The sequence below is a fragment of the Hydra vulgaris genome, chromosome 12 (assembly GCF_038396675.1).
Source record: "Hydra vulgaris chromosome 12, alternate assembly HydraT2T_AEP".
NCBI classification, from domain to species: domain Eukaryota; kingdom Metazoa; phylum Cnidaria; class Hydrozoa; order Anthoathecata; family Hydridae; genus Hydra; species Hydra vulgaris.
The window spans coordinates 53,837,501-53,857,311 of NC_088931.1; the positions used below are offsets into that span (position 1 = coordinate 53,837,501).

The 19,811-nt window shown below is 27.8% G+C and overlaps 1 protein-coding gene and 1 long non-coding RNA gene across 4 annotated transcripts in view; both read left to right on the forward strand.

Annotated features, from left to right (window-relative positions):
• Window positions 1-19,811, forward strand: part of LOC100205085 (otoferlin) — a 182,930-nt gene that overhangs the window by 139,640 nt on the left and 23,479 nt on the right. The gene's annotated exons all lie outside the window — the stretch shown is intronic.
• On the forward strand, window positions 16,497-19,728 carry LOC136088831 (uncharacterized). The gene is made up of 2 exons (XR_010642531.1): window positions 16,497-16,768; window positions 19,360-19,728. It is a non-coding gene; the product is annotated as an uncharacterized LOC136088831 (long non-coding RNA).

Sequence of the window (19,811 nt, forward strand, 5' to 3'; positions counted from 1 at the left end):
TACTAATATAGAGCAAAGTGTGGACTGCCACAAGAATATAAAAAGTAAGTGTTTTAATTGCTTTTTAATTTTGTTAAATTTTTGCTTTTCTAGTTAACAGTTAATTAATTAATAAAATAGTTTATTAAAAATGAATACAATAATTTATCAAAGATTGTTAAAAAAAGGGAACTAGCTTAAATAAAGTTTTATTAATTGGCAATAGGCAAGGTGTTGCTAAATGGCGAGATATTCAATCACCAACAGAGATAATATCAGAGCTTGCATTGAGGTGTAAGATTGATGTAGATTACAAAGGTATATCTTTAAAATAAAATATATTTATAAAATATTTAGATCAAACAAAATATATTATAAATAAAATATACCATAAAATATTTAGCAAAAAGAAACTATTTACTTTAAAAATGAAAAAAAAAAGAAAGCAAAATAGTATTTAACTTTTTGTTGCAGTGATGGAGCTAAATCTCTAATCATTTAATAATCAACAAATTTTTTCTCTCTTAATTAATGTTTAGATTCAGATTCTGACCAAGAGGAAATTGCATTTGCAGCTTTAAAAAAATTTCAAAGAACAGACTTTAAGTTTGTTCCAGAACATGTAGAAACAAGAAACCTTACACATCCTAATCATCCTGAAGTGTCTCAGGTTTTAATAAATAGAAATATTTTTTGTTTTGTAAAGATATTTTTTACATATTATAAAAGTTTATTAAATTTTTTGTTCATGTTCCATTATTTATTTTGATGCTGCTTAATTCTTGACTAGTATTAATTTTATTTTGCAGGGAAAACTTTTAATGTGGGCAGACATTTTTCCTGCTGGTAATCTTCCTCCCCCTGTCGACATTGCAAAACCAAAGCCAGTAAAATATGAAATTCGTATTATTATATGGAACTGTTCAAATGTTCCATGCATTGATAAAAGTATTTTGCTAGGGAACATGCCGACAAGTGATATTTACGTTAAGGGGTAAAAGATATTTTTATTGAGGGTTTACGTTAAAGGGCAAGTGGTATTCACTTTCTTCAGTAATTAAGGTCCATATATTACTGAATATATTTTTCACATAAAGTTTGATAAAAGCTTGTAGTCAGAGAACAGTTCTTTATTTCACAGAAGAAAAAAAGTGTATTGCATTAGCACTCTAGTATAATTTTATATTGAAAAGAATCAATTTCAGTTAATTTTTAGTTACTCAAAAACTGTTTAACACATATTTCTTTTTTTTTTTTAATAATTTTTTGTAATAATGATTTCATAAAATGATTTCAATGATTATTGTTAATGATTTTTTGTTTGAGTTTATTGGTATTTTTATTGATTGTATTAATTTTATGTGTTAAATATTGGTGTTAAATTATTATCTTAAAATGAATTTTAGAAAGTTTTCTCACCCACCTCAAGCTTATCAAGACCACCCTGTTTATTAATTTTTACCTTTTATAAACAAAGTAACTGTATCTTAAAACTAACAAAAAATTCAGTGTAAATCAGTCTTTAAAATCAAGAAAATATAACTCACTTATAACAACATAAGTTTTAATCTTATCAAGGAGATTTTAAACGGTTCTATCCCTGAGCCTATTTGTTTCTTATCTACATTAATGATCTTCCTGACAACCTTACACCTAAAGTAGCTCTTTTTGCTAATGACTCAACTTTATACTCCTGACTTGACAAAAGTCTTCTTTTTTCAATCGCTTAGAACAGGCAGCTGATCTTGAATCTGATCTCGCTTCTGTAACAGATTGGGGCTCACAGTGGCTTATAAATTTAACTCAAACAAAACTCTGTTATTTACGTCCCCGCGTTCTTTATATCTTAAATTTATTACTAGTTATTGCATTTTATAACGATATTATTACTTTTCTTTGAAGAATGTTGTTCTGCAGTGATATAATTGTAAACAAGAACAAAAATGAAAAAAAAAAATTGGTTGCTATGGTACTAAATTTTGCATAACAACAACTCATTTTTACATTAACGTTGTTTTAACAGTATTTTATTTTATTTTATTTGTTTTTTAATTTTTTAATTTTGTTATTTTTGGTGCCTCAAGAAAACCTAACGGTCTTGTCACAGAGCAAATTTATTTTGTGAATTGGCTAAATAAATTAAACATTTATTAAGCCAATTCACAAAAGGAAGTTGCAAATTGGCTTAATAAATATTTAATTGTCAGAAAAAGATAATGAACTAACTGCAAGTAGACGTGGTCGAAAACCAGTTGCATTTGATGATAGTTCTAATAAAACTAAAAAACGGCGTGTACCTTGCCTTATTGAATCTCATTCATCCAAGGAATTATTTTTTGCTGCTAGTAAAAAATTTAGACATGAATCTATTGCTATTGTTGCCAAGAATGTTTTAAATAATTCAAATACAGATAAAGCAACAAAATATTCAGCAGACAAAGCACCCTAATAATTCATTTTAAGCGAAGCCTTAGAGTAAGAGTATAACATCTACCCCGCAAACATGTCAGAACTGTGGAGGACTATTCAGCTTCAGTACCTTTAAAAGATTTAATGGTTCATACTTTGCAAAGAATCTGTGCAGTTTAGGAACCTGTGCTGAGGCACTTGATACTAAACGACAAAGCAATAAAATAAAAAAACAATGACACTCACGTGTTGAAGGCTGCTTCTGATGGTGCTACAGGCTGAAGCATTTATAAACAAGTTTTATCAAAACCTGACATGAACAGATATTTAAGGTGTAAAAAATCATTAGTTATTACTTGTCTAGCCCCATTGGATTTGACTGGATTTAACAACAGCAACATAAAGGTACTTATTTGGAGAAATCAAATCTCGTCACCCACAGCCTATTGTAGACCTATAAGATTTGCATCAAAATGGAATCCAAGGAATCTGTGATTGAAAAAGATCAATACATTAAATTAAGTACTTTATTAGATGTTTGCGGATCTTATTGAAGTGAATTGTATTATTGAACTTACAATGATTGATGGGAAGGTTCAAACGATATTATCTGAAAAAACTAACTCATACCAAAGCTGTTCAGTGGGTGGTGTCTCTCCAAAAAATATGAACAGTCTTGATATTCCTAATATAGATTATATTAACAGAGAGTTCAAATATGGTCTTTCTAGTCACCATGCATGGATTCAATTTTTTGAGATGATTTTGTACAATGTATATAAAAAAACAAAAAAACAGAAAGTGACAAGTAAAATCTAAAGAACACAAAGAAAAGGTATCTGTTACTAAACAAAAGATTAGTACTGATTTTATAAACAAAATGGGACTTGTTGTTGATTTCCCTACAAGTGGTGGTCTGGAACAAGCAACGATGACAATATCTCAAAGCATACTTTTTGCAGCATATACAAAAAAAGCTGAAATTAGGTATTCAAAACCTTATATTCAGATTTTACATTATATTGGTAACATTCTCTTCAGGATATGAAATAGACTGCTTAAAATTCAAGGATTATTGTTAGACTATATGTGTCCCTTATCCATGGTATTACATGGCTCAATCAGTTCACAAAATATAAACGGACATGATAATATTAAAAGATACATGGACATGATAATATTAAAAGCCTTACATTACCCATTGGACTTATGTCAAGGAAACTCAAGAGGTTAGAAATAAAGACTTTATCTAATCCAGAAGAGCAAAAAATACTGATCTTATCAATAGACTCCTAGTTTCCAGTGATCCTGTTATTTCATCATTGCGTAAATCAATATCACACCGAACAAATCCTGGAGCATTTCCTTCAGATGTTTTACAATTACTTAAACAATCTTTAAAAAATATTATTGTTTTATAATTTTTTGGATTTTCGTTTAAAATTGAAAATATTTTCTTGCACTATTTTTTGTTTTTATTATTTCTAAAACATTTTTTTTACCTCAAATTCTATTCAATAGAGGTAAGCCGAAAATCCGATAAAGTTTATTCAAAAATCAATTTATCACTTTGTAACTAAGGAAAGTATCTGATAACTAAGCAATATAAGTATCTATAGCAACTAAATAAAAAAAAGTTATCTCTTTTATAAGAAGTGTGATCTCATATTGGTACTCATGCCAAATTTAGTGAATATAGCAATCATAAAATATAGCAATAACAAAAATTGAATGAATATAGCAATAACAAAAGTTGGTTGTTACTAAGCAAAATAAAGGTATTCATAGCAACGAAATGAAAAAATATTACCTTTATAAAAGCACAAACATCATATTAGTATTCATGCTAATTTTCGTGGGCATAACCCTAATATTAAATTAGTTATGAATTTCTGTTTCAATAAAAGTAAATTTTGGCCCACTGTGCCGCGATCAAACCAATCTTTGGAGTAGGGTGAAAAATTTACGCAAGTTTTTAAAATATTTTAATTGCAATAAGCTTACATACTTTTATAAAATTCATTTCTTTGTTTCAAAAATAAGCGTTTTATCATATTAGTATTTCGGGTCTTTCTTAAATATTTCAACCATTATAAAGACCCACAAACGAAAAATACACATTTTATTAATTGAAGTTTTATGTGGAACCAATCAATTTTGTAACTAAGTTTGAGCTCAATAAAGGATAGCTTGATGTAATTACAGGTAAATTATTGCTATTTCAACCAATAGATTAAGGACCAAACTTGCAAATATGGTCAATCATATACTCTAAAGTAGGGATGATAGTTTCCCGGAAATTTTCAACTCGGGAAATGCTTGGAAAATTTCCCAAAATTTTGGAAATTTTCAAAAAAAAAAAGATAGGTTATTGTATATTTATTGGGTAAAATTCGATGTCTTATTTAGGCAGTAGTTATGGTCAACTTTGTAGTAAAATATTGCGAAGTACATTATAAAAATTATTAAAAGCCTTGAAAAACTTTTTTTTGAGCCTTTTTATTGCTACTTTAAGCGCCTGGCCCCAAGACTCTTAATCCCACCTTGCTTGGATCAGATTACTGTTTGAGTGATACCATCATTTACACTCATTTTTTTTATTAATTAGTTATATCGTTGTTTATCATTTATTACCATTTATATTCATCTTTTATGTTTATTATCATTAAACAAATATGTGTATACATTAAATATATATATATTCAACCAAATACATATTTAATATATTTAGTTGAGTTAAGTGGTATGTAGTTAGAGCTATCGTCACCTGAGAATCGGTTTGTTCAATAGACCAATTTACATATTGTTGGTCAAACGCGGTTAAAGTTTACGAAGGTTATTATTGCTCTCGTATTTTATTTATATCTAGTTACAGTGTTTCAATGTGTTTATCTTTCCTTTAAATTATTATTATTAATATGATATTTAAAGTCTATTTATCTAAAATTAAAAAGATATTCGCATATCTTGTTTGGACATAAAACAAAACTGCACTGAATGCAAAGTCTTTAACAATTTTATAGAATACTCAACAAAATATCAGGATAATTAACAAAACAACACAACTTTACATATAATATATAATCTTGTTTGCTATTTTTACAAAATAAAATAGCATAAAAATAAGAAACTCAAAAAAATTTCTTTACCCAACATATATCACAAACTTGAAGAACTATATTATAATATTATCGATGGTTTCATGGAGTCTTATTAGCAGTCTTCTTTGTTTTTTTTCTTTTCTTTTACTATCTTTAATGTTTTCATAACTTTAATTAAATAAACAATTAAACACGCATTCAATTAAGGCATTGATTTGTTCAATATTGAACAAAATGTTGTTATAAACATTTTCTTTTTTGGATTTTTAACAAAAATGACCTAAAGTTTTTGCTAATCTATATATTTTATAGTAATTATTGAACAAGCATATCTTGAATAAATCAAACTCTGTAACAACAATTCATTTTCAGTAAAATTGGATATTGAACAAATCAATTCTTAGGTGACGTTATGGTTCAGAACCAAGAGGCTTGTGATTCGAAACCAGCTCTAGCCTAATAAGCAACACTGGTAATAAAAGAGGCGTGAACTTCTTGCTTAAATGCTCTTCCGCGGTGCTCTGTGATGGGCTTATGTCGGTCATATCACAGAGCACCAAAGAACCAATAGGTCTTCTTGCATCACCATAATAAGTAAAAAAAAAAGGTAAAGTAGACGAATTTTTGTTGAACTTCGGTATTTGGTTAATGAAAGCATATTTCGTTAGTGCTTAATTTTGTTTCAAATTATTTAGAAAAAAAACATAAAATTCCTTCGTGAAGAATTAATCTCCAAGGAATTTAGTGTTGCAATCGTTAATAATTTTCCAAATAAAACTTTACAAAATATTAATGATTCTTTGAGAACATGCTATTGTTATAACAACCATTAGAATCATGAAATTATTATTTAATGACTGCATAAAAAAAATTTCAGAACTCCTTTTTTTAAATCCCTTTCGGGACCCCCAAAATCGTGTACTTCCTAGATGTAGTTAGCCTACTAGGTAAATCTGAGGCCCTTGATCTATAAGCAAAAATAATATACCGTGGTGAAAAGTTAGTCGTTGCTTGTAAGGATCAACGGCAAAACACTTCAATACCTAACACTCATTTTAATCTTAGTGAAGATTCAAAAAAATAATCGCCTCACATTGTGGAAGGGATACAACATATTTAAAAAACTTCAATCTGTGCAGTTTAGCTAACCAAAAGGGTTCTGTTTTAATGACAAAGTAGATTATCACTTTGCTCAAGCCATATTTTGATAAAAATGAAATGGCATTACATATTGAAATGAACTCTTGTATTAAAACTGAAAAGAAAGTTAAAAAATTATGGTGCATGTTAGCTACTGAATTTGTTGAAATGATGTCGACTAGTACAATGAAGACCTCCAATATTGTTGTGGAAACATACCACTCATTGTATCACACCTGCATCAAAACTAATAAGGTCTTGCAGAAAAATAAGGAGTTACTTCTTCCACGTTTCTTAACTTTTGATAGCAAAAACTCTCAAGTGTACAATTCGAGAATAAAAGTGTTCAAAAGTTATTGAAGGCAATTTAGTGTACAGTTTATACCTTTTAGACCCTTTAGTATAGTTACCTGTACTAAATTGTCTAAAAGGTATAAACGACCTAATTATACTATGTTTTTAATGATAAGAAATGGAAACTAGCATGGATTCTTAGTTTTGTAGAAAAACACTCATGGTTTACAATTGAGCAAATATTTTGAAAATCGCCTAAGATAATCAATTCAGTTCAATCAATTCAGTTGATGCAAAAATGAATTAAAACTTGAACCACTGCATTTAAGTTTTCCAAATTTTTATTATCTTAAAACTCTATTTCTTTTTATTTGTTGTCTGTATAATATATATTAAATGTTTAAGAAAGTCGTTGTTTAAAATATCTTAAAACAAACAATAAACCACTAATTTTTCACACACAAAAATGATAACTAACTAATTTGAAATAAACAACATTTTTCATTTTTATTTAACTATATTTTACTTCTAAGAAGTTTTTGCTACACATAAATATTTAATGAAAACTGAAACTCAAAAAATTAAAAGACATATATTAAGACAATTCAGTTATTAGACACTTAAGCTTAAGTGTCCAATAAGTTATACTATGTTTTACCCTAGATGTTGTAAAACCATTTTTGTTTCAATAGTGTTACGCTTATGGTTTACTAATTTAAATAAAATTTGGAAAACAGCAATACAACGTAATATAGTATATAGCAATATAAGCATTTGCGCTGCCTTAAATTCAGTTTTTATTGAAAAAAGAATTAGTATTATTACTTGTTTCCTAGTAGAGTATTTATTTCCTAGAAAATAAATACTCCCGGAAGTGTTTATTTTCTGGCAGCAACTTATTAACTACATAAAAAAAAAAATTAAAACTATGCTCAATATTTAAAGCGTTTTTTTTTTGATCATTTTTACAATCGTAAATATAGCCACTTAATGTGCAACCAATATATAGCCACTTAATGCAACCAATAATTAAGTCAGTGGTCAAACAATCTATTATCAATTAACTACATTTTCTGTTTTAACATAAAGTATATAAAAAAATACAAAAATAGATTTTGTGATAAAATAATAAAGACAGATGAAACTCATAGTAAACCATATGGTCAAGACCTTATATAAGGTCTTGTAACAAACATCATCAGTTTGTTACAAGTGATTCTTGTAACAAACATTTCTATAATGTTGTTTACAAGAATCACTTGTAACAAGCATCATAGAAACTATTAGCAAGAAATATAAATCTCGTAAGAGTGCATAAATAACCATGATATTAAAAAACTAAACTTTTCTTTTTAACAATAAAAGCACTTTATGGAGGAATCGATTAATACGTAAAATGGTAAAATATATTCTTATATATTAACATATTAAACTATTTTTTTTTTAACGTTAAAACGTTTTTTTTATTCTTTTATTATAAAAGAGTTATGAAAAATAAAGATTTTTTAAAAAGATATGATTTTTTTTTCTTAAATGAGAGGTAATTGTTTTAAAACTATTTTAATCCAAAAAAAAACTTTACGATATGATTTATATGACTTCCAAAATTAGTTCAAAGTGGTTATCAAATTAAAATAAATTTTAAATTACTTAAAATGCATTTCTTTCTCTTTTTAAGGTGTATTAATTATGGAAAGAATTAGGAGTTAAAAAAAAAACTCAATGTGATAATCACAGCTAAAGTATTCATCAACATAGATACTGAAAATACCAACATAGAAACTATTATTTATTTCTTTTTTTATTTGGATTTCCCAAACAAACAAAAAAATGTACGCGAATGTCACAAAATAATTATGTTTATGAAACTGAAAATGACAAAGTCCATTTTGATTTTTTAACTTTTATTGACAACTTATTCATTTGAGGCATAGCCATAGTTTCTAGCCATATTTTTTTTAAACGTATCATAAAAAGATTTTTGTATAGATCACCTGGCCCTTTTCTGCAGCTGCTCAAAGTTGTTACTTTTATAGAAAAAAGGATACAGTGAAAAAAGGATAGCTTTTAACTTTTATTTTATTTTTTAAACCACAGCTGTGTATGTTTAGCTATTATATATTATTTGGAAAAATATTTAACAAGTTTTAAGAATTTAATATTACAATTATAAAATTACCATTCTTGCACTTATATTAACTATGTATGTTTCTTTAAGAATTCAAAGATTTATAGCTAAACCTAAACTGTTATTTATTTTAAATTCAGTTTAGGTCTTTTTCAAATAAAAGTGAACTTTTTATATTGAAATACAATATCTGATGAAATATAACTTACAATTTATAAAAGTATACTTAATTTTTTTTTTTTTAATCATATAACTTGACACTCAAGTTCAAGAAAACTGCATAAATATGTTGTAACTTCACCATCTGTTAAAGCATCCTTTAAATCAAAATAACCTAAAAACCTGCTGCAAGATGAATTTAATAAAAAAAACTTTAATACGGTATGAAACTCTTTAAATGAAATTAAAGTATAAAGACTTTATTAAGTCTTTATTACTTATATTAAACACATCAGAAACCTCGATGGGCGGCATACATTGCCTTTTAAAAACATAGGAAAACAAGCTTAAAAAATTTAAAACCTGTCTGAAAAATCTGAAAGCAATCCAAAGTATAAACTCAAATATATATCCCCAATACTATACCATTTTAGAGGTTTTTAGATGATTTTAGTTGTTTTTAATTTTTTAATCCACCCCCTCTATTAATAATCATACTTTATTTTTTAAATTTTTATTCTATTTTTTTGAAAATAGAAATTGTTGAAAAACGAGTTAAGAACCAAACCATTTTTATTTTTTAATTTTTTTCTAAAAACTTAAAACATTTAAAAAGCAATAGAGTTCTAAACATTACATAGTCTTGTATCTTTTGAATGCCTTTTTATTAATATCATTGTATTCAAAACAACTGATTCTAATATCATACCATAATATGCATTTTTCTCAGACGATACAAACCTTTTTAGCGATTTGTTTAGACTTTAACTCACTGCTTCTGATACTGTATCTATCTTCAGATTCAACGCCAAACGAGATTTTTTGCCAACAAGACAATCGTTAAGATAAAACATGATTATGTGATTAGCACAAACAGTAAAACGTGATCATGTGACACTTCCGTTCCCTTGAACAGAAGTGTCACATAATCATGTTTTACAAACTTCATTTCAAATCAGCATTCAGCCACTAAATCAAACAAACTTGCTGAAAAAAATAGTACTTACGTGTCTGTGTCTCCTAACTTTGCATAGACTAGTAGCGTTACAAATAATTTTTAAAGCAATCAGTTACTTTCATCGACCTTCAGGGTTTTAATTCATTCCAGATATTTTATTGGAGAATAGACATTCATTTCGTTTAAAGATCTTTAGGCACAGTTGGGCTCATCAAATAGATCATCATTTTTGGCCATATTGTGAGATAAAATTTTTCTTTTAAGAAAATTCTTTAGATCAGTGTAGAGCAGATTACTTTAGTTACATGATGTTTATAAATAATCAGGTGGTGGAATTATGTTGATAACTTTCTCTGTTAATTTTGTATTAACAGGCATGGGTTTAATAAAAATTTTTAGTATTGCATCTGTATAAGAGATTTGCTATCAAGTTGGTACTTTCTAAATTTATTTGCTTGTGATCTGAAAGTCCTTTGAATGCTTTCTTATCCGTTTTTACCATCCATGTTGCTATTATGATGGATAATGTTTAGGGTTTCCGAAAAACAGCATTTATAAAAATCCGCGGTTTCGGTTTTAATTTTAAGAAAAACGGCGGTTAACCGTGGTTTTCGGTTTTTCTTGTTTAAATAATAAAGCTTATGTAAATTTATCTTGCATTGTTTATTAAAAAAGTTTTTAAAACAAAGTGTCCTAACATTATGTTTATATTTCGAAATATCGACATCTGTTGATGTAGGCTTTATCAGAGAGAGTCGCATTGTAAATTTTTCAAGATTTTCTGCTCTTTTTCCCGTCTTGCGATACAACAAAAACTCTTACTTAAGCCATTTCGTTTAAATATCAGTAGATTTAGGCAAGTGTGTGATACTATCTTTATTAAAAGGTGCATCTAATTCATCCACAGGTAAACTTTTCGATGTTGTATATGATGCTTCATCCAGTAGTGGTTCCTCATCATTAGAAATAAATCCAAAAAACTTAAATGCAAGTTTTCCAGGAAAGTTTAAAGTATTTCTAAATGGAACAACTGATTTTTTAGGCACCTTAACAACTGCATAACATTTCGGTTAATTCTTTCATCATCAGCTTTTTAAATTTGAATGCAATGATGCGATTGATGCATGAAATTAAGAACAGTATCTGCTGTCAAAAACGTTGCATCTTCTTTGCTGAGGAACTCCACAGCTAGTTTTGCTTGGTCTAAAGCGGCATATAATGACGCTAATCAGTAGTGTAGGAAGGTTTTTAAATGTTTGAAATAACCAACTTTTAAAACAAAAGAATATTCCAAATTTTTTTACGTTCATATGTATGACGAATTTTAGGGTTTCTTGTTCCCACTTTCACACTAATTTTTTTGCGGAGAATCTTTTCCTCATACATATATATAAACGTAAAAAAATTTGGATTATTATTTTGTTTAAAAGTTGGTTATTTCTAACATTTAAAAACTTTTCATCGCCACTGAAGCTAATGACTAAAAATCTAGCTTGTTGATTACGTCAAGACCATTTAATTCAGTAAATGTCTGGAATAAACATTTCTTAGTTTTTAACAAAAACGCAGTCATTGAAAAAAATAAATTTTAACGACGACGATCAGCCAGAGACCAGTGTGATTTCTTTACCAAATTCCTCAGTAACTTTTTTCTTAAAATTTTGACTAGGAACTGATGAAATTTTTATGAATTTCACTACTTTTTGTGAATTCATCAAAATTTCAGATTCATCAGCATTAATCTCAGTCTTTACTGATTCAAAACTAAATTTATCATTAATTCAAAATTCATCTTCTTCTGAATCACTATTTTTTTCCTTGGAAATTTGTACGTTTGCGTCTTAATTTTTCTTGTATATAACGTGTCGGATGCACCAAGATGAATTGCATATTTAAAGTAAAACTGATCAACAATGTCCGTTAATTGCATGAGCTTCTTGTTGATTGCTCCATCTTGAGTAGAACCTACTACATCTCTTTTCATACAGAGACCAAATGAGCCCAAATAATCCTTAATATTTTGAATTAAACTTTCTGCTGGATAAGAACCGTAAACGCTATCGAGCCAGTTTTATAGGTTGACACCATTTTATTATTAATCAAGTTTATCTTTTACTATTTAGAGCGTAGATTAAGCTGCTGCTTGATTCTCTAGTCGAAGGCCTATTGATAGTAATTCCATGATTCAAAGTATTATTCCGCAAAGTAGTTGTGGATCCACCGAAGTATGTTGAAACAGAACCGCATCTATTACAGATGCCTTAAATAAAAATTCAATTACTTACAAATTTGATTTTTTATACCTTTCTATAATAAATAAACATTTAAAAGACTTAAAAAGAACCCGTTAAAACCGTTTTTGAAAACCGACAGTTTTTATTTATATCGGTTTTGACTTGAAGGCGCAGTTTACAGTTATCGGTTAAAACCGATTGGAAACCCTAGTAATGTTGCTTAATGTTGTTTTTAACCGCTGGCCTTTTATTTAGAAAAAATGTTTTGGTTTAACTTTCATCCTTATTCAAGATAATTAGATAAAGTAATTAAAAATTAAATAATAAACAAAAAATAATCTAAAGATGATTTTGATGAGTTTGACATTATTGGTTCAGCTAAACCTAAACTGTTCGAGTTAAAGGAATTATAACAATATTTTCAGATTTTGATAACTTTCATCTGAATTTTAAACAGTGGCTACTAAGATCACTTTATTGACCTAGGTGTTTATGGAGTGCTTGGTTGAAAATGTAACACTGAAGCGTAAAAAACGTTCATGACAACCTTTGGAGATCTCTGCTTACCAATAAAACCAACACGTGTTGATATTGTAAAACCTATACAAGTAGGGTGACCTGTTTGTAACAGCTTAGATATTCTACTGTTTTTCTGATCATCGTCTTTTCTTTTCTCCTTCATTATACCTAACGACCCACAATTCCATCACCATTTTTAGCGCCAATCTTTTGCAACTTGGCTCTCAATATAAAAAAACTTTCGGTGAGCAAGAAGACGCCAAATGACTTTTAAATTGGAATAAAAATAGCCTTAAAAAACGTCCCAGTATCCCCCTTTTATAAAGAAAATTAGTTTGCTTTTTAAATATACTTTATCTAAAATATGATCATAACTTATAATTAGATTTCGAAGTTCTTAATATATAAAAAATTAATCTCAAAAAAATAACTGAACAAAAAATGGCTGAACAAAAAATTACTGAGCGAAAAATTTGTTATAGAAAACAAAAGCTCTATAAACTCAAAAATCTTGTTTTAAATAAAAAATATTATGAGGAAAACTTGAATTTGTTATAAATTTGAATTTGAATTTGTTTATTCATAAACTTAAATTTAACTAGCAAAAATATCATATAAAAATAAAGTTTTAGCTGCAAACTTTGATGAAGTGGAGCAGCACCAGGCACCACTATGATAACGTAATTCGAGACACACAGGGTGTCTTAGTTAGCTTAAAAGCACGTCAAATCAACTTTTAAAACTTAATTAGTAAAAAAATTGTCCCGTTCTTGGCAGGTTTTCAAATTTGCCGTGTTAGTTGTTAATAATGTCCACGCAGAGTATACTTTGATAGCGGAACTAAAAAGTCGACTTCTATTCCGTTTGTAATTTTATACTGCTAAATCAAGTTGCCCCCTTTTCGCTGCTCTTCTAGACGGTAAGATTGAGTGTGACCAGTTTATCCTCGTAAGTTTTTTGTTTTATCCCGGTTCTTGTTTTGATTGCTCGCTGTTGAACGCGTTTCAAGTGTTTTTATGCCACTTTTCAGGCAAGGAGATTAGAATTGGATAGCATACTTGAGAAGAGGTCTAATGTATGTTGTGAGAGTTACCCTCAATAACATTATTCCTTTTGTGCCAAATGGTTTCTTTGCCCAAGTACCTAATTTGCACTACTTTCACTTCTACATGATGCCTAACTTTTAGGTGGTTTGTTTGTTAGGAATACTTGAGTCGCGCTCAATAATTGTTGTTCCGAGTTATAATAGATTGTAGTCAATGTCAAGCATTGATTAAATGCTGATTTGAGTGATCGACATGAATAACTTTATATTTCTCTAAATTGAAAAAGTGTAAAAGTTTCATTTTCTAGACCATTTGACTGCAAGATCTATGTTTATTTGTAGTTTTATTGCATTATCTTTTGTTTTCATAACCCTAAGTTCTCTATCATCAGCGTAGATCTTTATATGATGCGCTATGTTGTGGAAAAGTCGTTTACATATACCAGAAACAGAAGTGGACCTAACATTGAAAAAACTTGTGGAACTCCGCAAGTAACATTTACACATTCAGACTTGCTACTACTGATAACCAGCATCTGTTTTCATTTTTATAACCAGTCTGTTATCCACTCCAGGAGTGCACCGTGTATGCCATATGCTTTAAGTTTTAGAAGAAGACGCCGGTGAGGTACTTTGTCGAGCTTTAGCAAAGATTGTGTAAATTACGTCTACGGCATAATTTTGAAATAGTGCTTCTGTTTGTTAAGATGCCAATTAAAATCAATTAAAAATTTAAAAATATGTTAAAAAGAAGATCCAATATTTGTAGCATATGTATTTAGCTTTATCATTATTTAAGAAAAGTTTATTAGCTTCAAACTAAACATTGAGATATATTAGTTTAGCGTTAACATTAGAAAAACAAATTTTAAATATTGATCAGAAGAGATTATGAAATTATTATACGCAAAAGGAATAAAGTTTAGCAATTAGGAGGATAAATGAATATTATTTTTATACATGAAGCTGTGGACCAAGTAGTTCCTTCTAGTTGCGAAATAAAAGTTAAATAAATAAATAGTATAAACCATAATGTAAGGCAATTTTTAAGTTTGTAACCCCTTCTAATCGAAGAGAGTGGTCATAATTTTTGAACGCTGAAAGTTAATATTATGAAACATAAAATCCATTGATGACTTACAAGTCGAGTTGCCCCTCACGTTTGGGGTGGGAGGATGATAAAGTTAAAGGGCTTTTTTTGTTCATAGCCTTCATTTATCGCAATTTTTTGCAAAGCCTCATTATTTCACATAGTTTTTGAGCATCTACCAAATGTTTGGAGTTTGTTCCATGTCTGGAAGTTAGCTATAGCAAGGTGGTTTTTTCATGAATGATTTTTGTCGATATAGGAATTAAAAATCTTGTCATTAAAACTATTTTAATAAGTATATCACCAATAAAAATTAAAGGCATAACTTAGTAAGTAAGTGTTTTATACCATAAGGCTAAAAAAAAATCATTTAGCTTAGTTAAATATTAATGATAATTTGTTTTACCTAAACCATTTATATAATTTTATTTTCATTTGTTTTACGCTTTACGTATTTAAAGCATTTTTTAAGTAAACCTTAATTTCTCAAAGCATGCAAGGATATTATTGGTAAAAATGAATTTTTTAAAAACACACTTTAGTGGCTCAGTGATTTGCATTGGGACCGAAAATTAGAAAATGATCAAATGTAGACAGAGGCGTCCCGAGGGTGGGGAGGGGTGGCATGGGGATGTCTAGCCTCCCTACTAGATTTACTAGTCGGCATTTTGATCACTTGAGCCGGCAAAATTGGATCGATTGGCAGTCGGCAAACTTGGCGGAAAATTTATTGCCGAAGAAAATGTGATCGAGTTCCTCAAACAAAAAGATGAAGAAAAAGCAACAAAGGAAGCCGTAAAAGTTGCTAAACTTAAAGCAAAGCGTAGACTCTCTATGCCAAGTATTCAAATGCCTGAGCATAACAATGCTGAGCAACCTCAGCAAAAACAATAATGAAAAACAAATACCAGCAGCCAAACGATTAAAAGTTGCAAAATGTAAAAAGTGTAGAGTATAGTTACACACAGAAATGTTGCAATGCGAGAATTCGATATGTCGGGAACGGTTGTGCAAAAAAACTTGTTCCAAAAAAATGTAGTTGGAACTAAATTTTTTTGTCGCAAAAAATGTAAAAACTTTAATATAGTTTCTTAAATATAAGTTGTGTTAAAAAAAAATAATAAAAAGAAAGTTAAAATTTAAAAACTTCAATGTTTTCTCAAGTGAGCGGTTTTATCAGAATGTCGCCTAAAACCGCACAATTTTGGTTTTTTAAGTTATTATTTTCGATAATTTTATTATTATTTTTTTAACATGCATTTATATATATTATGTAGTTTTTATTATCAATCTATTAAAAAAAAAAAAAAAAAAAAATAAAAAAGTTATTTAATTTTTATTAATAAGTGTGCGGTTTGACCCGGTTTTACTCTATTTAAAATGTAATAAAAAAAAAGAAAACTTTTTTTTTGCAAAAAAGAAGATCAATGCCGACATATGTCGGTCCAACTGACAGTAATGTCGCACCAACTGACAGTAAATCTGCTACTAATAAACTATTTAAGGATAGCTTTGCCACTTCCGTAGCGCAGAAGAAGGACGCAGAGGGTGAAGACCTTTAACATTAAATTTCCTTATTTTTGAGTTTTTTTTAAAAAAAAATTATTTCTAAAATGTCTGAAGAAATTCTGAGAATTCTGTAATCTTAACTGATGAAGTCGTTGTTGAAGAAATTCACGAACCAGTTGCCCTTTCTACCAGTGTTGATATAGGTAGTTATGTAATGTTTAGTTACAATTAATTGTAAAAAAACTTGTTCAAGATTGTTAATTTGAAAAAAAAAAAATTGTTAACTGATAATTAATTATCAATTAATGTTTTAGTTTTTATTTATAGACAATTTTGATAAAGTTTTTTTATGTTTATAATGATATATTAGAATTGTTTATCAGAAAATATTATTAGCTATTTTAAATAATGTTTTTGTTAAAATTTTGTAAGAGGATTTCTGTACTTATGTTAAGTATCTTTTATTATTTTTAAATGTTTGAAGTTAAAATAAAAAAAATGTATTAAAGACAAATCCATTTCTTGTAGTCTATTGGCTTTAAATTTTGATACTGTTTGTGCCAGGAATAAATGAAACAAAAAACACATAGGATACATAAGCGAAGGCTCAAGGCCAAAACCAAATACTTTTCCTTTAACATCATCATTTAATTTATATCATAAAATTGTTTCATGTATTTATAATGATGTGATATTTTCAATATCATCATTTTCCATATTCATGGTGAAAAGCTTTTTTTTTTTAAAATTTATCTCTACTTGGTAGCAATTAACATGGTCTAATACGCCGTAGTTAATACTATGTTGCAAAAAATCAAATCATTTGAAATTCTAGCAATTTAATTACACAAATTTTTGATTTTAAAATTTTAAATTATAATTTGAAATTTATAAATTTTTCTAATAATTCATAATTTTATAATAATTTATAATTCATTTTTTGTAAGGTTTATCATAAAACATGTCTGTTTTATGTTTAAAATAATTTTTGCTTTGTATTTGTGTGTGTGTGTGTGTGTGTGTGTGTGTGTGTGTGTGTGTGTGTGTGTATATATATATTTGCATATGTGTATATATATATATATATGCATATATATATATATATATATATATATATATATATATATATATATATATATATATATATATGTATATGCGACAATTTTATAGCCTGACTCGCAACAAAGTGCTGCTAAATCAACTGACAAATAGCCTGACTCGCAAGGGAGTGCTGCTACATTGACTATCTTATAGCCTGACTCGCTAGGGAGTGCTGCTACATCTACTATCTTTTAGCCTGACTCGCAAGGGAGTGCTGCTACATCGACTGAGAGTTTGGTTGGGGCAGGCAGTCTATGAATTAATTAAAAAAAAAATTCCAGTCTTGCATTCTAATTTTTACTTTTTGTCAACAAAATACAGAAAAAACTTTCTGACAACATAAGAGTTGTATATATGTATATATATGTATATATATATATATAGATATATATATATATATATATATATATATATATATATATATATATATATATATATATATATATATATATATATATATATATATATATATATATATATATATATATATATATATATATATATATATATATATATATATATATATATAGATATATAGATATATATATACATATATATATATATATATATATATATATATATATATATATATATATATATATATATATATATAACCAACCAAACCCTCAGTCGATGTAGCAGCACTCCGTTGCGAGTCAGGCTATTTGTCAGTCGATATAGCAGCACTCCCTTTTGAGTCAGGCTGTTTGTCAGTCTATGTAGCAGCACTTCCTTGGGAGTCAGGCTATAAGATAGTTGATGTAGCAACACACAGGCATGATTTACAGTAAAAAAAATAAAAATAAAAACATTTTATTAAAAAAAATAAAAATAAAAACATTGTTTATATCTTAAAAACATTCAGAATGTTTTAAAAACATTCTGGTCAATTAAATTTGCGTTTTTGTGGTTTTTTTAAAAAACAATTAATTTGTCATTAATTTAATGGTTTTAAGCTCGTCCAACACGCAAATGTTGGATGAAAGTCAAAAGTGACGTATGTGTTGGCGTAAGAATCACTTTTTTCCTTCCGTGCTTCCCAAATGCAACAAACTATATATATATATATATATATATATATATATATATATATATATATATATATATATATATATATATATATATATATATATATATATATATATATATATATATATATAACTCCTAACTGGTTGTCAGAAAGTTTTTCCATATTTTGTTGACTCAAAAAAAAATTAAAATGCAAGGCCGGAATTTTCTTTTTTTATTACTCGATAGACTGCCTGCCCCAACCAAACTCTCAGTCGATGTAGCAGCACTCTCTTGCTATATATATATATATATATATATATATATATATATATATATATATATATATATATATATATATATATATTCTCAGCAACAAAGTTAAAATGTCAAAGTTTTTACAGCAAAATGATCAGTAATACTTTTTAATGTTTATTATTCAGGCAACCAAAGCATTAATGTTTAGGTAAAGGTTTTTTTAGCAGGGTTACTAGATAATAGTAATAGTTTAGGTTTAATTTTATTTTATATATTATTTTAAAATTATCACAAGTTTGTAATATATTTAATTAATTCTTTAAATTAAAAAAATATTTATAAAAAGTATATAAATTGTATAAAAATTTTTAAATGTAAAAATATTGCAATATATATAAAAATATATATTGAACTTTATTTTTATCAGAGCATGAATCTGAACAAGAAAAATAAAGAAGTTATTCAAGAAGAAAATGAAGAGCCTGAGGAGGAAAATAATTCTGATGAAGAAGCAGCAGCTAATGAAGAAGATCCTGTAGACCCTATGGATACACTTCGTGAAGCCTGCGGAAAAACTAAACACTGCTCTGAACTAATGGAACTTTTTGAAAAATGTGAAGAGAGAGTTAAGTCTAAAGCTCATACTGAAGAAACCTGTGCGGAAGAATTACTAGACTTTTTTCATTGTCAAGATATGTGCATGGCTAAAGATTTATTCAAGCATTTAAAATAAAATTGTTTATGTATTAGAAATTTTTACTTGAATTAAAAGCCAGTACTTCTACTGCAAAATCAATATTTTTATTTACTTTAAAATGTATTTTTGTTGTTGTTGTTGTTGTGTTTTTGTTATTCCTAAGAGTTTCAAATTTGATAGTG